This window comes from Gallus gallus, chromosome 3 (genome assembly GCF_016699485.2).
Source record: "Gallus gallus isolate bGalGal1 chromosome 3, bGalGal1.mat.broiler.GRCg7b, whole genome shotgun sequence".
NCBI classification, from domain to species: domain Eukaryota; kingdom Metazoa; phylum Chordata; class Aves; order Galliformes; family Phasianidae; genus Gallus; species Gallus gallus.
Window position 1 is genome coordinate 100029 of NC_052534.1, and position 17071 is coordinate 117099.

The 17071-nt window shown below is 47.4% G+C and overlaps 2 long non-coding RNA genes across 4 annotated transcripts; one reads left to right on the top strand and one right to left on the bottom strand.

Moving 5' to 3' along the window:
• The first annotated feature begins 4348 nt into the window (after positions 1–4348).
• On the top strand, positions 4349–14812 carry LOC121110461. Of its 3 annotated transcripts, XR_005858944.1 has the most exons (5): positions 4349–4409; positions 5444–5689; positions 6733–6851; positions 12866–13044; positions 13980–14798. It is a non-coding gene; the product is annotated as an uncharacterized LOC121110461 (long non-coding RNA). The 3 variants fall into 3 exon arrangements; XR_005858945.1 differs by lacking the exon at positions 4349–4409 and having other exon boundaries at positions 4867–5689; positions 6733–6806; positions 13980–14796; XR_006938996.1 differs by lacking the exons at positions 4349–4409; positions 5444–5689 and adding an exon at positions 5730–5900 and having other exon boundaries at positions 13980–14812.
• Positions 14813–14949: 137 nt separating this feature from the next.
• Positions 14950–16849, bottom strand: LOC121110462. The gene is made up of 2 exons (XR_005858946.2): positions 16797–16849; positions 14950–16353 (listed from the first exon to the last, which is right to left on the bottom strand). It is a non-coding gene; the product is annotated as an uncharacterized LOC121110462 (long non-coding RNA).
• Positions 16850–17071: the final 222 nt, after the last annotated feature.

Consider the following 17071-nt stretch of genomic DNA (forward strand, 5'->3'; position numbering starts at 1 on the left):
AGAGTTCATCATCAGCCACACAGACGTCCTCTTCTGCTCCACATCCACATCAGGCATCGGAGATGGAGCAGGTGAGCATCTTCCTGCATTAGCTTTGTCTTGATCAGACACCTTGATCAAATGCAGGCCTTCTCCAAGATGGCTGAAAGATGCTTTTACTGTTGAGGGGCCAGCAGGCTTGTGGGCGTAGATTAGAATATGGCACCCTGTGGCTGGATGCTGAGAGTGTCCAAGCCCAAACTTGAGAAGGAGAAAACCGTCCCTGCCATGATGATGTTTTGCATGCAGGTGAAGCTTGATGAAAGCGTGGCAGCAAAGCTTTCTGAGTTCCCTGCCCCCCTCTTCTCGGGTTTTTGCTTGCCTGTTTCGCTACAGTGAGCTGCTGTGAATGATGACTGTGTCCTTTGCCATAAACATTCCTCTGACCACACGGTTCTTTGGACCTCCTCTTCTTCCAGTGGCTCGGATAAGCAAGGCTGAGAAGCGGGCAGCACCTCCCCCAGAAGTGTGGTGGCTGTGCTGCTGCTTTCTGATCCTCCCTCTTAGCTGTGGTCTTGTCTTCCCTCCCAGGGCGCAGTTCTCCATCAGGGCCCAAGTCTGTGCGGGTGTCTTCTCCCGCCACCATGCTGCTCAGCGTGGAGGAGGCACAGGCACAGAGGCGAGGCCACAGCAGCCCTCCCGCACTGACACGCAGCACAAACATCGAAGTGGAAGAAGGCCCCGCAGCTGCAGGGGGCAAATTCCACACAGTCATCGCCTTTCCGTCTGAAAGGTAAAGAGGACTTTCTTTCCCAGCACCTTCCTATCAGGCGTGGTTGGGTGGGCTTTTGTGGGTTTTTCTCCACAAGTGCTAGTGCACAAACTTGCAGAAGCTACGTGACGTTAATGGTGCGTGTGGTGTTGTACTCCGTCTCCGCTCCCTTTGGACTCTGAGATTCAACTAACGCACAGTTGCCTGACGGGCTCAGTGTAGCCACCAAAGGGGGCCATTCCTTCCTCGCTGAGCAGGCAGTCACAAGTTGGATCAAGGCACACGGACCTCTATCCTGGCCTGTGCTGGCTGTACCTGGAAACGTTGGGGTTTTCCAGCTTTCCGGGCCGCGTGCCTGAAACCAATTCCAGTTCTCCTCTAAGCAGAGCTGTTGGTCAGACTTGCTGGCACTAGAGACTAAACATGGCAGTGAGGTGAGGCCGATGAGCGGTTAATGCCAGAGTCAGAGATGCTTCTGAATTCCCTCCATGGCTGCACGGTTCCTCAGAAAGCAGTTACGCCTGCCAGCTCAATCAAAGCCATCCCTTCGATGCTGTCCTGGACAGCTGTGCAGCCTCTGCTCGCATGCTCTGCATCCGGGTTGACATGGCTGAGGGGAATGTAGCCAGCAAGACTCCAGGGCTGAGCTCTAGGAATGGAACCATTGTCAACCGTGTGAATCAGAGCGAGCTTCTAAGTTGTGTTTCAGCAGGAACCAGGCAGTGCTAGGAACAAGCAAGTGTTGGCAAGAGCTCAGGGCAGCTCTTCCCTCGCCCTGCACCATGCACGACTCACACCGCTCACTCTTTTCTCCCTCCAGACCAAGTCCACCCAGCAGGGTGAAGGAATCCCCAGCATGCAGTTGGTGTTCCTGCTTCAGGCCAAGAAAGCCATCCTCTGTGGCCAAACGCCAACTGCAGTGCGATGCCAGGGAGCCCTCAGAAACAGAGGTGGTGGTCCTGGCAGGTAAGGGTGCACATCCAGCTGTCAAAACACTGCTTGTCAGCGCCATCGAATTCATGCTTGCAGTGGGCTTGTTCCTCCTCCTAGCGTTCAAGCCCGTGCCTACCATCTTCGGTTCAGCCCTGTCTTTCTTTCCCAAATGAGTCTCTGGTGAAGTCATGATCTGGACCTGCCGGAGCACACCCCTCTCGTGCCTTTCCCCGAGTAGTTTTGGAAAGAGACAGGAGATGGGCACCACTGCAGTATGTCTCAGAATGATTCCTTCTGTCACTTAGGATGGAAGGAAGAGTACCTTTGTGGCTCCGTGTTGCCTCTGTATCAGCAGGCACACGTTTAAACTGTGTAACACTGCAACAGGGTGAAGGCTTTCTGCGAGGGCTTTGGAGTCCAAACAAAAGAGAAAGACAAACAACAAAAGCGCAACAGTTCCTTTCGAGACAGTGCTCCTACTGTTGCTATTGTCCTATTGGCTTTGTCCTGCTGCACCTACATATGCAATCCTCAAGAACCACTCTCATCATTCAGCTTGTGCAAGTTTGCCACTAACGCCTGTGTATCTACTCCTTCCTAGGTGAATCGAGCCCTCGTCCACGCAGAAGAGCCAGAGCGTATAGCGATGGTTCACTGTGTGCTTCCATCAGTGCAGAGCTGCTAGGAAGCACGAATCGCTGCAGCTCGGATGACAGCCTTCCATACAACACCAGTGATGGAATGAAGGTGCTCATCCAAGTGGAAGCCCTCATCTCTCCCAGCTGTGCTGAAGACGCTGACCTGAGCCTGCCAGAAACAACGGTCACCGAGCTGGACTGTGACGGGGCGCCATTGCAGTGCAGCCCAGCCCAAGCACAGCCCGAGTGCCCCGACAGCAGCAGCTCCACGCAGGATCAGGTCAGCGTCAGCGAGGAGGAGCCGAGCCTTGTGGAGGGGGACTTAGAATCGGAGCTCCAGTCCCAGGCACCGGGCAGCAGCACGAGCTCTGAGCTCCTGCCTCCTTCACAAGAGAGGATGAATGCCATGTGTCCACCGGACCTCTCACGCCCTCCTGGCTTTTAATGAATAAATGCACGCTGGTGCTGGATCAACGCCTTGACTGCCTTCTGAGTCTTCATTCACAGGGGTTGGGATGGATGCAAGCAACAGCAAGGCAGCTCATCTTGCAAGGCTATGGCTGTGGGCTGTGCGTGCAGCAGAGCTCCGGGTTTGTTCCCATTTTGTCTGGCTGTGGGATGCGTGCAACGAGAGCTCTGCTCCCATTGTGTATGGTAGCAAATCATCTCGAGCTTCCTGGCTGCTGCTCATGGTTATGCCAAGCTTCCTGGCTGTGGCTGTGTGATGCTTTTGAGTGAGGGCTTTTGGATGCTCTCGGATGCCTCGGCTGCTCCCGCCAGCTGTCTCCTCCCGCCGTGTCCATTGGTGGCTGCCAGCTACGAGCCGGTCCTGCAGAGCATCTCCAGCCCTGCTGTCAGCATCACCACCGAGCTGGGGCAGGAGGAGCTCCCCGTGAGCAGCATCTGCCCCTCCCCCGGCGTCTCATTGGTCAGCGGCAGCTCTGTCCCTCCCCCGGCCTCTCATTGGTCAGCGGCAGCATTTGTCCCTCCCCCGGCCTCTCATTGGTCAGCGGCAGTTCCGCCGGCTCCCATTGGCTGAGCTGCTGTGCGCGGGAGCGGCCGTTGGGAGCCGGCGGTTGCAGGCACGGCTCTCCTCAGCGAAGCGCCGCTCCCGGCAGCCCGGGCCGCCCCGCAGGAAAGCGCGGCGGCAACCGGAGCTGTCCGGGCAGCACCGGGCGGGAAGCCGCGGCTCAACGGGAGCGAGTGCCGAGGACAGCTCCGCCGGAGGTGTGCGGGAGAACGGGACCGGGAGAGGGAGAGGCGCCCTGCACGGCCCCAAGCACCCTGCCCTCCCCTCCCGTCCCCCGTGGAACCCCCGTGGGGTTGGGCTGTGGACTGTAGGATTGGGATGAGTGGTGGGGGACGTGGCTGTGGGATGGGCCGTGGGTTTGGGACAGATCGAGGCCTCGGGTCCCCCAGCGCCACAGTGCTGCTGCCAGCATCTGGGCCGTGCACCCCCCAAGCCCTCCAGCGCTGCTCCCGGTGCCCCCAGGCCCCCTGCAGCCCCCCAGAACCGGGGCTAAGGTGGGCCTGTGGCTACTGGGGGCTGCGGGGAGGGATATGGGGCTGTAGGGGGCTGTGCAGGGACTGTTAAGGCGTATGGGTGTATACGGAGCTGAGGGGGACTCTAGGGGGGATCTGGGGCTGTGGTGAGCCACAGGAGGATTTGGTGCCATAGGGGGCTGTGGGGAGATCATGGGCGGGGTGGGGGGGTGGATATAGTCAGTCTGCCCCGGGAGGCTGTGGATTGTCCTTCCCTGAAGATCCTCCAAACCCAGCTGGATGCCTACCTGTGCAGCCTGCTGTATGGAGCCAGTTTTGCAGGAGCGGGGGTGGGGGGGTTTTGGACTCAATATTCTCTAGAGATTACTTCCAGCCTCTTCAGTTCTGTGATTCTGTGATTGTAATCGTTGCTTCTTGCAGCAGTAGAGTGTTTCAGAAGAGAGAAAAAGATGGCGGCCATGAACTGGCTTTCTGTGGCTGGTAAAGCTGTGCTGTGAGCTGGGCTGACTATTGCGGCTGAAAATGCGTGCCAGGTCTGCAGACACAGAGGAATAACTTTTCCATGTAGGTTGAGCTTGTCTAAGGTAGGTGTCCTTGCTAGGCTGCTGGACGCAATAGGTAGGAATATGGAGTTGTAGAGGATTGTGGGGGGGGGGGCTGTAGGCATGGAGTTCTACATCTATATCTATATATGTATGTGTTCTGGGCTGCATTGGAAAAGGGGTGGCCAGCAGAGAAAGGGAGGTGATTGTCCCCCTCTACTCAGCTCTTGTGTGTCATGAGGTCCCATCTGAAGTACTGTGTCCAGGCGTTGGGCCCCCATCACAGGAAGGATGTGGAGCTCTTGGAGTGGATGCAGAGGAGTACTACTAAGATGGTCAGAGGGCCACTAAGATGGTCAGAGGAAAGGTTGAGGGAACTGGTCTTATTTAGCCTGGAGAAGAGAAGGCTCCAGGGAGACCTCATTGTGGCCTTTCAGTACTTGAAGGGAGCATATAAACAGGAGGGGGACCAGCTGTTTACGAGGGTGGATGACGGTAGGACAAGGGGGAATGGTTTTCAACTGAGACAGAGGTGGTTTAGGTTGGATACTAGGAGGAAGTTTTTCCCCCAGAGGGTGATGACACACTGGAACAGTGCAATCCTGTGCACGCTCAGGTGTGTTTTGTAGTGATTTCCCAATCAATCCTCACGGGGTTTCTTTGTTAGGACGGGAGTGAAGGGGAGCACTGTGAAGCTGTTTGCTTTCCTTGCTCTCTGCTGCAGGTTTGTGCTGGCAGCGGTGCAGTTGATTTGCTTTTTCTTGGGAGGGTGGGAAGGAGCTTAGCAGGCCCGGTTCTTCTCAAACGATTCTGATCCTCCAGTGTCAGTACTGCAGGGAGTGCACGACCTGAAGGACTTGTGGGTTGTGATGAATTTGTATCTCCACAGCTTCTAATATTTTGGATTGTGTGTTCTAGGGCAAGCAATTTTGGGGACGTGATTTATCATCACCACAGCTAACACTGCGTGGGAAATCTTGGCATGCTTTGACTTGCCAGTGCTTTCCATTGTCTCCACTTGCCTGTAGGCTCCTTGAAATGTATGCCTAATGTGGAAATATTTTCTGCTTTCCTAGCTTTTGTGGTATAAAGAAGCACAGAAAGGTGATGGAACAGCTTGTTCTAGATGCCATGGCCAAGCAATTGGAGAAGAAGAAGGTCATCAGGAATAGTCAGCATGGATTTACCAAGGGAAAATTGTGCTTGACCAACCTCCTAGGCTTCTGTGAGGCATCAGCAGCTGTATAGATGGCGGGAGAGCAATGGATGTCGTCTACGTTGACTTCAGCACTGCTTTTGATGCAGTCTCCCACGACATGCTGGTAATGAAGCTGAGCAAGTGTGGGATAGATGAGTGGACGGTGAGGTGGGCTGCGAGCTGGCTGAGTGGCCAAGCTCAGAGGGTGGTGATGGGCGGTGCAGAGTGAGGTTGGAGAGCTGTGAGTGGCGGTGAAGCCTGGGGGTGGGTGCTGGGTCTGGTCTTGTTCAGTATCTTGGTCAACAACCTTGAGGAGGGGATAGTGTCCACCCTCAGTAAGTATGCCTCTGAGACAAAGCTGGGAGGAGCGGTTGGCACACTGGAAGGCTGTGCTGCCATTCAGCAAGACCTGGACAGGCTGGAGAGCCAGGCAGGAGCAAAGCAGATGAGGTGTTGAAGGATGAGAGAAGGACCCTGCAGCAAAAGAGAAAAGGGCCCCACAGTAAGAAAGGGAAGGGTGTTTCAGAGAAAGTGGTATAGGGGTAAGTAGAGATAGTTTGTGTAGAGGGTGTTAGAAGAATAAGGGATTGCAAACACTTTTGCAGACTGGGTCTGGGTCTGGACCCTCACTGGGTCTGGAGTAACAAGGGAGATGAGGGCCATAAAAATAAGAGCTTGAAAACAGCCCGAGGACGTCTGGCAGTGAGGTGATTAGATGTCCACAGGGCAAGCTGAAACTGTTTTGGGGCTGCCCCTCCCGCGGGGTCAGAAGTTTACGAGCATTTGTGAGGAGGACGATGAGCCTTTATTCCACAACCACCAGGAGGAGACCCTCACGACTCACTATGCACATCTGGGGGGGGGGGGGGAAACCATGTGGTAATGGGTTCTTGGGAATGTAATGAGTATGTATCTGAATTACTGTCAACTGTTGATTATGTATTAGTTCAGCCTATACCTGCAGCACGCTTTTTCCTGATGGTGTGCAAGTTAGGAGCTATCCCCCTTGCACCTGGCATCTGCGCATCGTTGATTAAACATACCTGATTTTATAGCTACTTTGTGGTTATAGAGTTTGATTCAGCATGTAAGTCCTAGTAGGAAAAGCTGTAAGAAGAAAAAAGTATTCATCTATTGTTGTCTAATGTGTGCTTTTGCTTACCACAGATGGACAGAGCTGCCACTTCAAGTCCAGATCTGAAATGTTGGCAGAGTGACCTAACAGCGATGACCCAGAAAAGGTAGAAGTCATGGTGGATGGTCAAGGCTGGCTTTGAGCAGATGAGGTATTATTTCCTCCCTGGTAAGGAGGGGAAGAGATCACTGCCTAGGCTCTGTAACGCACCTTTCCTGTTAGTTTCAGCCAGTGGATGATTTGTGTTCTATAGTACTGAACCCTGGAGGTTTCTGTAACTCCCTTCAGAGTGGTAACTACATCAGTAAGCTGAAAAACAGGTTCTCAAGATCAGTCTTTGTTAGCTACCTGCAGTGACAGCTTTTGGTAGCTGTCTGCATCACATCTTCCCAAACAAACAGTCCCAAAGAAGTGACGGGGGAAGGTGTTGGTCAGTGTTAGAGCAGTGCAGATACGGCTTTTGGTTTAGAACTTCACACTTTCTGTGGCATTTCTCAGATGGGCAAACTTAGTTTCCAATAGTGCGTGGGGCAATATGTTAAGAAGTTACACGCTCTCAACCTACTGTATGAGAAGTCAATTTTAGTAGTGCTGGATCAGCTTGGGACCAAAAACAGAACAACTCTGTCTCAGCCTCATATACTTGTGATAAATGTATGCTCACTAACATATAATAATAAACCATGCACAGGAAATTTACTGTAAATGCTCATTATCTACTGTAAGTCCCTGTCCCTAGTGACTTAGTAAGTCCCTAGTCTCCCTAGTGAAAAGCATGTAGTGTAAGCAGTGGAGGGTCAGGGTAACACAACCCATTTATCAGTGATGCTGAAGAGACACCCTGCTTCTCCTCTGCCAGATACTCAACTGCTGACCTGGAAAAGAGGCACAGATAGAAGGCTGAGTTACCTGTCCCATCTGGTAATGCTAAGTCCTCATTAGAAATGTTTTCTTGTTTTCGACTCCCTGGCAATGCTGGCATGCCTTCTGAAAATACTGGCACTAATGGCAGTAAACCTGCAGCCTCTGTTCTTAACACACCCATGCCATGCAAGCTTCCAGGTAGTACAGAAGATGATGTGGAGAGTGAAAACCCTGGCCTCAGTTCCTCTGCCAAGGAGACTTAAATGTCTTCTCACATGGAAAACCTATATGAATAAACATGGTGCAAGTGCCCAGATTGCATGTGGAGACTGCAGTGCCTTAGCAATGATTTCTGCAAAAGCTTGGGTTAGCAGGACAGCTGTACTGCACAAAAGATAGATTGACATCTCTGAGCTTTTTTCACTACCGAACAGCAGATTTCTTCACACACGGGAAAGTGGGGTCTCCCTAGAATGGCCCTTAGAACTGACTCCTGAAACACTGAATATCTAATTCCCTTTACCTTCTGCAGGATTGATCCCCTGTATCCACTGAATTCTGTACTTTACTTGCTCCTGCCTGGTATGGGTTTGAAGTGACAACAAAAGAGAAGCAACTTAACATTTTTGGTCAGATCTCCTTGCTTTGTTATTGCTCTCTTGGCAAATGATCTTGGCATCCTTGCTTCCAAAAGCCTGTTAACAGTTCTTATCAGAATATTAATATTAGGTGAAGGGTAGAACTGGGGCTATTGAAAGACCCCAACGTAGCCAGGAGAGGAGTGGTAGAATGATGTGGAAGGTTGGATCCAAAATGTAATGTTTCAGGCTGGGCAAGATTCTGTCTTTTTCTCCACATATGGTATAATTTGTCTTAAGATACCACCTGCAGATCAACAAAACGTGGCTGTCCAGCAGGGACGGATGTCCTGTTAGGAGTGTACCAAATCACATCTATAAAAGCTTGAGATCACCCTTAGGGAAACCTACTGTACAGATTTAATTGTATCTCTTAATTCATCAGCTGTTAGTAATTACATCCTGCATTTTTGCAATGGAAAAAATGAATCTAAGCTGGCTATTGAGTCTGACAATAAATCACAGGAGGGAGAGGAAATTACAACGCAAATAGCAGCAGTCATGTAAACAATTTTAATTCACTACTCAGCTATTCATTAATTAAATAACACCTTTTAAAAATTCCTTTTTGAAAAGGCAGCAGTGACACTGAAAGCAGCTCTGGTCAGATTCGCTGAAATTAAATCCTCTAGCATCTCAACAATATACCATTTTTAAAAGATTCAGATAGTAAGCAGGTGTGTGCATAAAGCAAGTAGGAACTGAGGAACTTGGTAGGAAAATGAATGGAATTTCTGTTATCCCTGCTGTACCCTGAGCAAGGGTAAGATTATGGTGGTTGAGACAAGCAAAGTCAACTCAATTTTCAGCAAAGCAGAAATGGAGGAACCAGGAATCTTGACTTCTGCAAATGACTGTGAGATATTTCCCAGTTCTCTCAGCTGCTTGGTGATTTGTGTCTTAGGAATGGGTGGAGGGACAGCCAGAGGTCATGTTTTTTAGAAATCGCTTTTTTAGAAAGCGATTTGCAGAAGGATTTATTCTGTGTACCTACGGAGGGAAGTTATTCTTATGCTGCTTCTATTTCAGCATTGCTGGCATTTCCATTTTTGGTCAGCTCTGGAGATTGGTCTCTTTTATTCATCTTTTGCCTCCCAAAATCTTTCTACTCAGTTTCCATCATTTTTTAACTGTGGTCTTCTGTGGTCATGAGTTCCCTTGCGAGCAAAGCAGCCTTCATTTGTCAGAGTAAAGTGCTCCTGTGCAGAGCACCGAGATGGAGATGCTGACATGCATTTGTTCACTTTATTAATACTGCTTTTGGAGAAGAATGTTTGTTATTTTTCTGGCAGGTGACAAAACAAGCATGGGGCTGGCAGCTGCTCTGCTGTGATGCTAGGAGATAGGTGGAACCATAGGTCATCTGCCTTTGTGCATCAGGAGAAGATGAGAGAACCTCAGATTCCCTAAATCCACTCCATTATCTGGTTAATGTGAGTTTTCTGCCTGGCTTTAACAATTTCCTTTCTTTATGTGGGTTTTTGTGAATCTCTTGAGCCACAATCTTCTGCTGATGCTGGGAGGAGCACGAGTCCTGGGGCTGCCGCCCACACCTCCCACAGCACACAGGTGGAAGCAGTTCCCACACTCATTTCTGGAATGTTCTCCTCCTGCCATTCCCATTGGCTGCTGTTGAAGTTAAAAAGGGAAAAAAAAAAAAAAAAAAAAAAAAAAAAAAAGAGGTTTTCTACCATGGGCCCTCTGCTGCCATGTACTCTGTGGGCTTTTCTGGGAGGTGGACTTCCAAAGATGCCACTTACCTGCTCTGTAGTTGGTTCATCTTTAGGCTTCAGTAGAATGCTCACTGAAAACCTCCTTTTAAAACTTTCTACCTATCATAGTTATAAGCAGTACTAAGATGTAAGTGACTGAAGAATGCTACACGTTGAGTTGTCGTTTCCCCTTGCCCTGTTTGGAGAGTTTGCATCGTGCTGCTGGCAGTGCTTCGTGTAGGTCTGTTCCCAGAGATGACTTAATGCTTCTTGGCTTGGACAGAGCTCACCATTGCTCCCACTCTGTTGCAGAGAACCCTTACAGAAACCACAGCTTCTTAACAAGATGAATCCACCATCTTGAGTGTATTTTCTTAGTAGCCAAGTTTTTAAAATGCCAGTTAAACCATATGGCAGGGTGGACAAATGCTGGTTTTCTTGACAAGAGAGGGTAGCTGCCCTCAGAGCAGCTGGCAGGTCAGGTAGCAAGTTTGTAACTCGTCCTAACTGAGAGAATCCTTTACGTTGGAAAAGGCCTTTGAGATCTCATCTACAGCGCCTGAGTGAGATGTGCTGGGACTTCCTTTCTCCTTACAGGCATAAGGTTTTCCAGTGTGATACACCGTGGTTTTTAAGGGCAGATTTGCATTTTTTGCACTTTGCTTGCATTTACACTCTTCAGAACTATGCTTGTTACTAAGGGCAAGTTGCTGCAGTGGAATAATCTCTGGTAACCTACTATCTTCCAAGTTTGCATTATGGTATCCTTCAGGTTGACATTGTCTCAATGAGAATGTACTAAATGTGGATATGATGGCAGTGCCTCTTTAGCGTGCTGCCCTGTGCTGCTGGACTCCTGTTTGGTAGCCAGAGAGTTCTGTGTCTCACAGGTAGGATTTGTGTTTCTAACGGTTGTAATGAATTCAGAATTTGTACTAATATTTCTGTCCTTCATTTCATTATCTTTTATGGGTGTCTCAAATTTTGTCATTGGCTCTTTGCCTAGAAGGGTCTACAGTCAGATCTGTTTATGCTGTTTGGATAGGATTTCCACTGTTTAAAATTCTTTTTCTTCCCTTAAGTTTTGTGTCTATTCTTGCACCACCATGCAAATCTTATCCTTCCATTTATTAGTTATTGGTCCACATGCTGTTATTGGTCCTGTTTCTCTTACTTTTAAAAAGGCAGATCATTAAGTTAGAATGTGCAAACTCCAACAGTATTTTGTCTCTGGTTGAGTCCAAAGCCATTCCCTGTGCAGATGTATAAGGTCACAGTGATCTTCAGCTGGATGTGATGCTGCATCTGAAGTGGCCTTGCAGGGAGCTGTGACAATGGGCTGGCTGACCCCTGCTGGACTTCCATCTCCTGTACCTTCTGCTGCCTCCTCTGCCTGTGGAAGTACCCCATCCTTTTTGCTGGTTGCTCTCCTCACCTCACTTTTCTAACTCTGAAGAAAGAGTATATACATATATATATATATTCTGGGGGGGATGGGGGTCTGTATTCTGTAAAACTGGTTGGTGAAGGGGTCTTGGAAGAGCTGGAGCCAAGAGAAGCGGCAGCAGCACACATCTGGAAGAGAGAGTATAACCTCTCCATCTTTGGCAGTGGCGAGCTGTTAATTTGTCTTTCTCCATCTTGTGAAACTGTATCCTGAGCTCTGTGGTGCTTGCTGTTCCCTGGAACTCTCGTGCTCTACTCATGCCTTCTAATATCAAACAAGGGCAGTGAGAAACAACAAGCAAACTGAAAACACCTTCCCCCCTCTCCTACCTTCCCCCCTCAAGCGGCACAGAGAATGGAGGCTGCAGTCAGTCCATAACGCTTCACATCTTCACTCTCTTCCCCTGCTCCAGCGTGGCATCCCTTCCACAGGATGCAGTTCTTAAAGATCTGCTCTACTACTATGGGTCTGCTGTCCTTTGGAAACAGACTGCTCCAGCATGGGTGGCAGCTACAGACAGACCCTGTACTCCACCTGGCTAAGGGCTTCCTCCTGCAGGAGCTCTCTATGGGCTCTCGCCTCTTTCAGGCCACATCCACCTGCTGTGCTGTGGGCTCCTGTGCAGGCTACATGTGGAGAACTGCTCTGTTGTGGAAAGAGGCTGCTCCAACATGGACCTCTCCAGGGCTGCAGGGAACTTCCATTGTGTGCCTGCCCTCCTTCTGCACTTACCTTGGTAGCTGTAGGTCTGTTTCTTTCCCATTTCTCACTTCTCTCTCCTGGCCACTGCAGCTCCCATTGCACAGCATTTTTTCCCTTTCCTCAATCTGCTCTCCCAGAGCACACCCAGCATCACTTGTAGCTCAGCTCATTGGCAATCCCTTTGAAGCAGCCGGTGCGAGCTGTGACATGGCACAGGACAGTGTGGGGCTCTGCTTACGGAGGCCACCCTTTCAGCCCTTCGCTACCAAAACCTTGCACTGTAAGCCTGAGACGATGTGATTCACCTTAGCTAAGCCTATATTTGAAGTGTGCTTGGAAGTGTACTGCTAGCCATGGGAAGTGTACTGCTAGCCATGTAGGCACTAGCCCAGTTTGGGTACTGTGGATTTGTATTTACTTATGCTGTGGGCCTGAACTGCATAACAAGTGTGTCTGTGTGTGTATATATATATGTGTGTATACATACATATATACACACATATACATACATACATATGTATGTATACACACACACGTGCATGAGCTTCTCTTCCTCAAGTTCAGTTTATCCAGTATCTTTCTCAAGACATTGTGTTATCAACAACTGGACTTAGTTGGCTGTGCAAACACGTGAAATGCATGTAAACAATCACCTGTGCCCATAGCACTGTATATGTAGTTCCCTGTACAGGGGGAAAAGCAGTTCTTGAATTATACAGAGTTGTAGAACACTGAAGAAATACTAAATTATTATTAGAATTTCCAACAATTTGGTCATTGAACCAGATTTCCTCTCTCAAAGGTGTTGAAATTTGTTATGAACTGTACAGTCCTCGAATCCAGGAAATTACAGTTCTGAAGCTGGAAAAAAGGCTGGATGACAACCTGACATACCTGAGAGATGCCCTTCCTGAATATAGTTTTGATATGAATATGAAACCTGTGTCTCATTTAAACCATGAAGAAATTCCTGTAAACAAGGTAGGAGTTTAATTTTTTAGTGGGAATGTGGGGGATAATTTAGTTAACTTTCTAACTGATACACGGATTATATCAGGGTGGTGAGCAGTCACCAGGGCTTCTGCAGGGCTCCATTTCAGGGTCAGATGTAGGACTGCATCAGGGAAGGGTCAGGGTGGAAAAGCTTCTGCACCAGAGGTTGATCAGGCACAGAACAGGTTCCCCAGGCCCAAATATGCCAGAGTTCAAGGAGCCTTTGGACACCACTCTCAGACATAGTGTGTCTGGTTTTATGTGGACCCAAGGCTTGAACTCCTATGATTCTTGTAAGTCTTGTAATAGCCTGGAAGGCTGTTAAACAGCTTTTAGTTGTGTTATCAAGGTGATGCAAGTGTGTAAAATCTGGTATCTTAATGCTAATCTTGTAGTGAAAGAACATTTATAACCAAAGTACCTGCCTTCCTCAGTAGGTAATTTAAAAGACGTGCAACAAGTAACGGCCTGCAGATGCCTCTGTATTACACTGTGCAGACAGCATAGCCAATACTATGGAAACTTAATGCTACTGATGTGGGGGGTGGAAGGAGCAGTTAGCAAGATCTGCATCTCAGAAGGTCTGCCAGACTAGTAAAAGAATGCTATCCAGCTTAACTGAACAGCTGCTGTCATATTCATTTTTCCTTAGTAAGTAACAGAGTTAGAACCGTAGAAGAGAGTTAATGGCATGCCAACTTAAGGACTATGTAATAAATCCGTGTTATTTATGTATATGAACAAACATAGCGGCCACACAGACTGAAAATCCCTTTTCTCCCAATGATGTCCAGTAGTCCCTTAGTTTGCTGACAGAGCAGGCTGCTTTCTTCTCCTAAAGCAGCACTTGTCTCACTGCTTTGGTTCACAGTCAGAATTCTGACCTTTCACTTTTTTCTTTCCTCTTAAATCTTTCCCCCTAGCTGCAGGTCAGAATGAAACCTAAACCATGGTCAAAACAGTGGGAGAGGCCAAAATACAACATAAAAGGAATAAAGTTTGAGCTACCTGAGAAAACAATGAAGGAAGCACAGAAATGGAAGCAGCCCTGGATGGAGTTCGATATGCTGCGAGAGTGCGATGCTTCAAAAATAGAGGAAAAATATGGAGGGAAGTGAGTGAAGAGCTCAACAAGTAACAGCTTTGAGTTCAACGTAAGAATTGTCAGTTTTCAAGTTTTGTATGCAGATAAAAGACACAGTAAAATTTCAGCAGTTCTTGTCTGAATGTTTAACTGTCCGTTCCTGAAAACAAACGTTCCCTTTTCTGACCAGTGTTACAGTGTTTTCAGCCCTGCTTCTGCCTTCTCTTATAAATCACAGCTAATAGAAAGGGTTTCTAATTAATGTGCTGTCACTTCCAAATAGTTGTTTCTTCTGTCTGCCAGGCAGACAGCAGCCAATTGTGAAAATGCTTAATACAACAGGTTCAGAAGGGGGCTATGGCAGGGAAGCAGATGTACAGAAGCCCAGCTGTACAATCTGGGAGTAAGTGCTGCTTAGTTGTCCTGTAAAGACACTTCCAAAATCACATCTGATAAAGCACCAATAGTAATCTGACAACAAAACAGTAATACAAACATTTTGAAACCAGCTTGAAAGAGTGAAGCCAGGTTGGCTGTTACTCAAATCAGACTGCGTGAATGGGTGTAAGGTTCACCACAGAGTGGCACAGTCGGTTCTCAAGATACTCACTCAGCTGGGATGGGGGTCCTGAGCTCCAGTAAAAATTGCCTTCCCCTGTTTACAGGTCCCGACAAGTGATGTCTGCAGCCACTGGAAGAAGCCACTACAGAGGTAAAGTGTGATAGAATCTATTCCAATTTCATAGCCTTGTGCTGCTTATTTCTTCGGGAACAACTTTCAGCATGAATAAGGAAGCAGAAGAGACAAAGCAAGCACGGAGATCACATGCTTCAGCTAATTACTGATCAGTTACATTTCCTTTGCACTCAGGAAAGGAGGAGTGCACAATTATTTACAACAGAACTCCTAATTCCTGAAGATAATGAAGTGCCAGCAGTCCCAAAGTTTTGTTTTTTTTTTTCTCCATACGTCACATAACATTCCTGTGATGTGTTCAAGACCTGAAAGCGTTAAAAGTCTCATTAACACAACAGTATCTTTACTTTTCAAAATAATTGCTTTGTTTTTACTTTAAAAGTCATTTTTTGTGTGTGTGTAACACTGATCAATGCTATTTACAATTAAAATAGTTTACAAAAATATATATTTTGTAATAAATAGAAAAAATCATAGGGAATAAGCCTGCAAGAGTTAAATGCTAGACCCATAACATTTTAGAGAAACAGGCAATAGCAAACTTCGCAGAATTTGTGATGCACTGCTGGTTCTACAACAAAACATCCTTTTTATTCTTCAGCAGTAATATTTACTACACATATATGAAGTTACACAACATTAGAAATCTAACATGAGTACAAAGAAATGAGGCTTCATGCATCTTACAGGGAAGCGAAAGTAAGACTTCCTTAGAGAGCCAATTACTAGAAGGTAACTCTTCTGCTTGTCTTATAAGTCAGGGTGTGTGACAACTTCAGGTCTGTGCACAAAGTCCAGTCTATATCTCAAGTACAAAGCTCCACTACAAATCATACTCTGGGCAAGAGTAAGTGTAGGTAAGACATTCTCCTGTGCAACTTCTTACCTTCCTGAACACCCGTTTATCATCAGTAGATATTCATAGATCAGACTCCTCACTGCACACAGAATTCCTGCTTCTGTGTCAGGATCAAAAAGCTATGACAAGCTTTCTAAGTGAAAAAGAACTCTCTGAGTTTGGTAGAGTTATCTCATTAAGTGGACAATAAGTTAGAGTTCAGTGACTCCTCAGTCAGAGTGATTTGGTGTGGTATTGAAAACAGCTTGTGAAGTTGTCTGCTCACTAGCAGTGGTAACATTACAGGCACTCCCCTGTTCCAGTCATCCTTCCCAAAAGAAGGAAGAAACAAGGCTTTGTCATATATTTCAGAACACCTGCACTTTACACCAATGATTGTGATTTTATCTAGAAGTAGATGGCAGCAGAAGACATTTGGGAAAAAAACAAAACATTTCACTGTAAAACAACTGTAGGCAGGGTCCACTCATTAAACATTACCACTTTTTTAGAGTGAGCATCAGGCTTGTTTCAGTAAAAGAACTGCTGCTTCAAAGAAATCGTTATTTCCTGATCACAGATTTAAGATGTTCCAGTTTGCACTCTTCAAGGAGTGCGTCAGCAATACGCAGAGCCTTGACTTTCACCAACAGGAGAACAACTTCTTCAGTTTCATCACTATTAAGAAAACAAGTTGATATAGCAACACATTCACATCTGACTTCAAAAATCAATAAAGCTAAAATATACTTAAAAGGGAGGCAGGGAACTCTCCCTGACTGTCATCTGGTGCCTTTAGCTACACTGACTACTAACTGCACCCAACATCTAGAGCCTCAAACTAGCCTGAACTAGTACTGCAAAAGCAATCCATTTTACATTATGGATTGCATCTTCTGTTATATGTAGATGTTGGAAGTACATCACTGAAAGTGTTAAATATATGAGACTTGAGGAATTTAAGAATCATAGAATCATTAAGGTTGGAAAAGACCACAAAGTTCATCTAGTCCAACTGTCAACCCATCACCACCATGCCCATTGAACCATGTCCCTAAAAGAAATACTAACATAAAGTATACAAGGAAGTGCTGTATCCCAAAGAACATGTTATTTATTACCTGTGGTTATTCCTGTGAAGCATATGTGCACACTGAACCACATGCTGGCAGGAGTTCAGTAACTCAGGGAGAGCCCTGCTTGATGAAGGCACATGGCATGGAAGCACATCCACTCCTCTTCCTGGCAGCAAGCGAAAGACTGCGTGCAACCAGATGACATATCTTCCGTGATGTATCTTCCTTCTCTGACCGGGAGGTCCTCTGGGATACGTAGTTCTTCTTCTCTTCTGTCCATGATGTTATGATGTGGAATACCAGTAGCAAAATTACAAAAC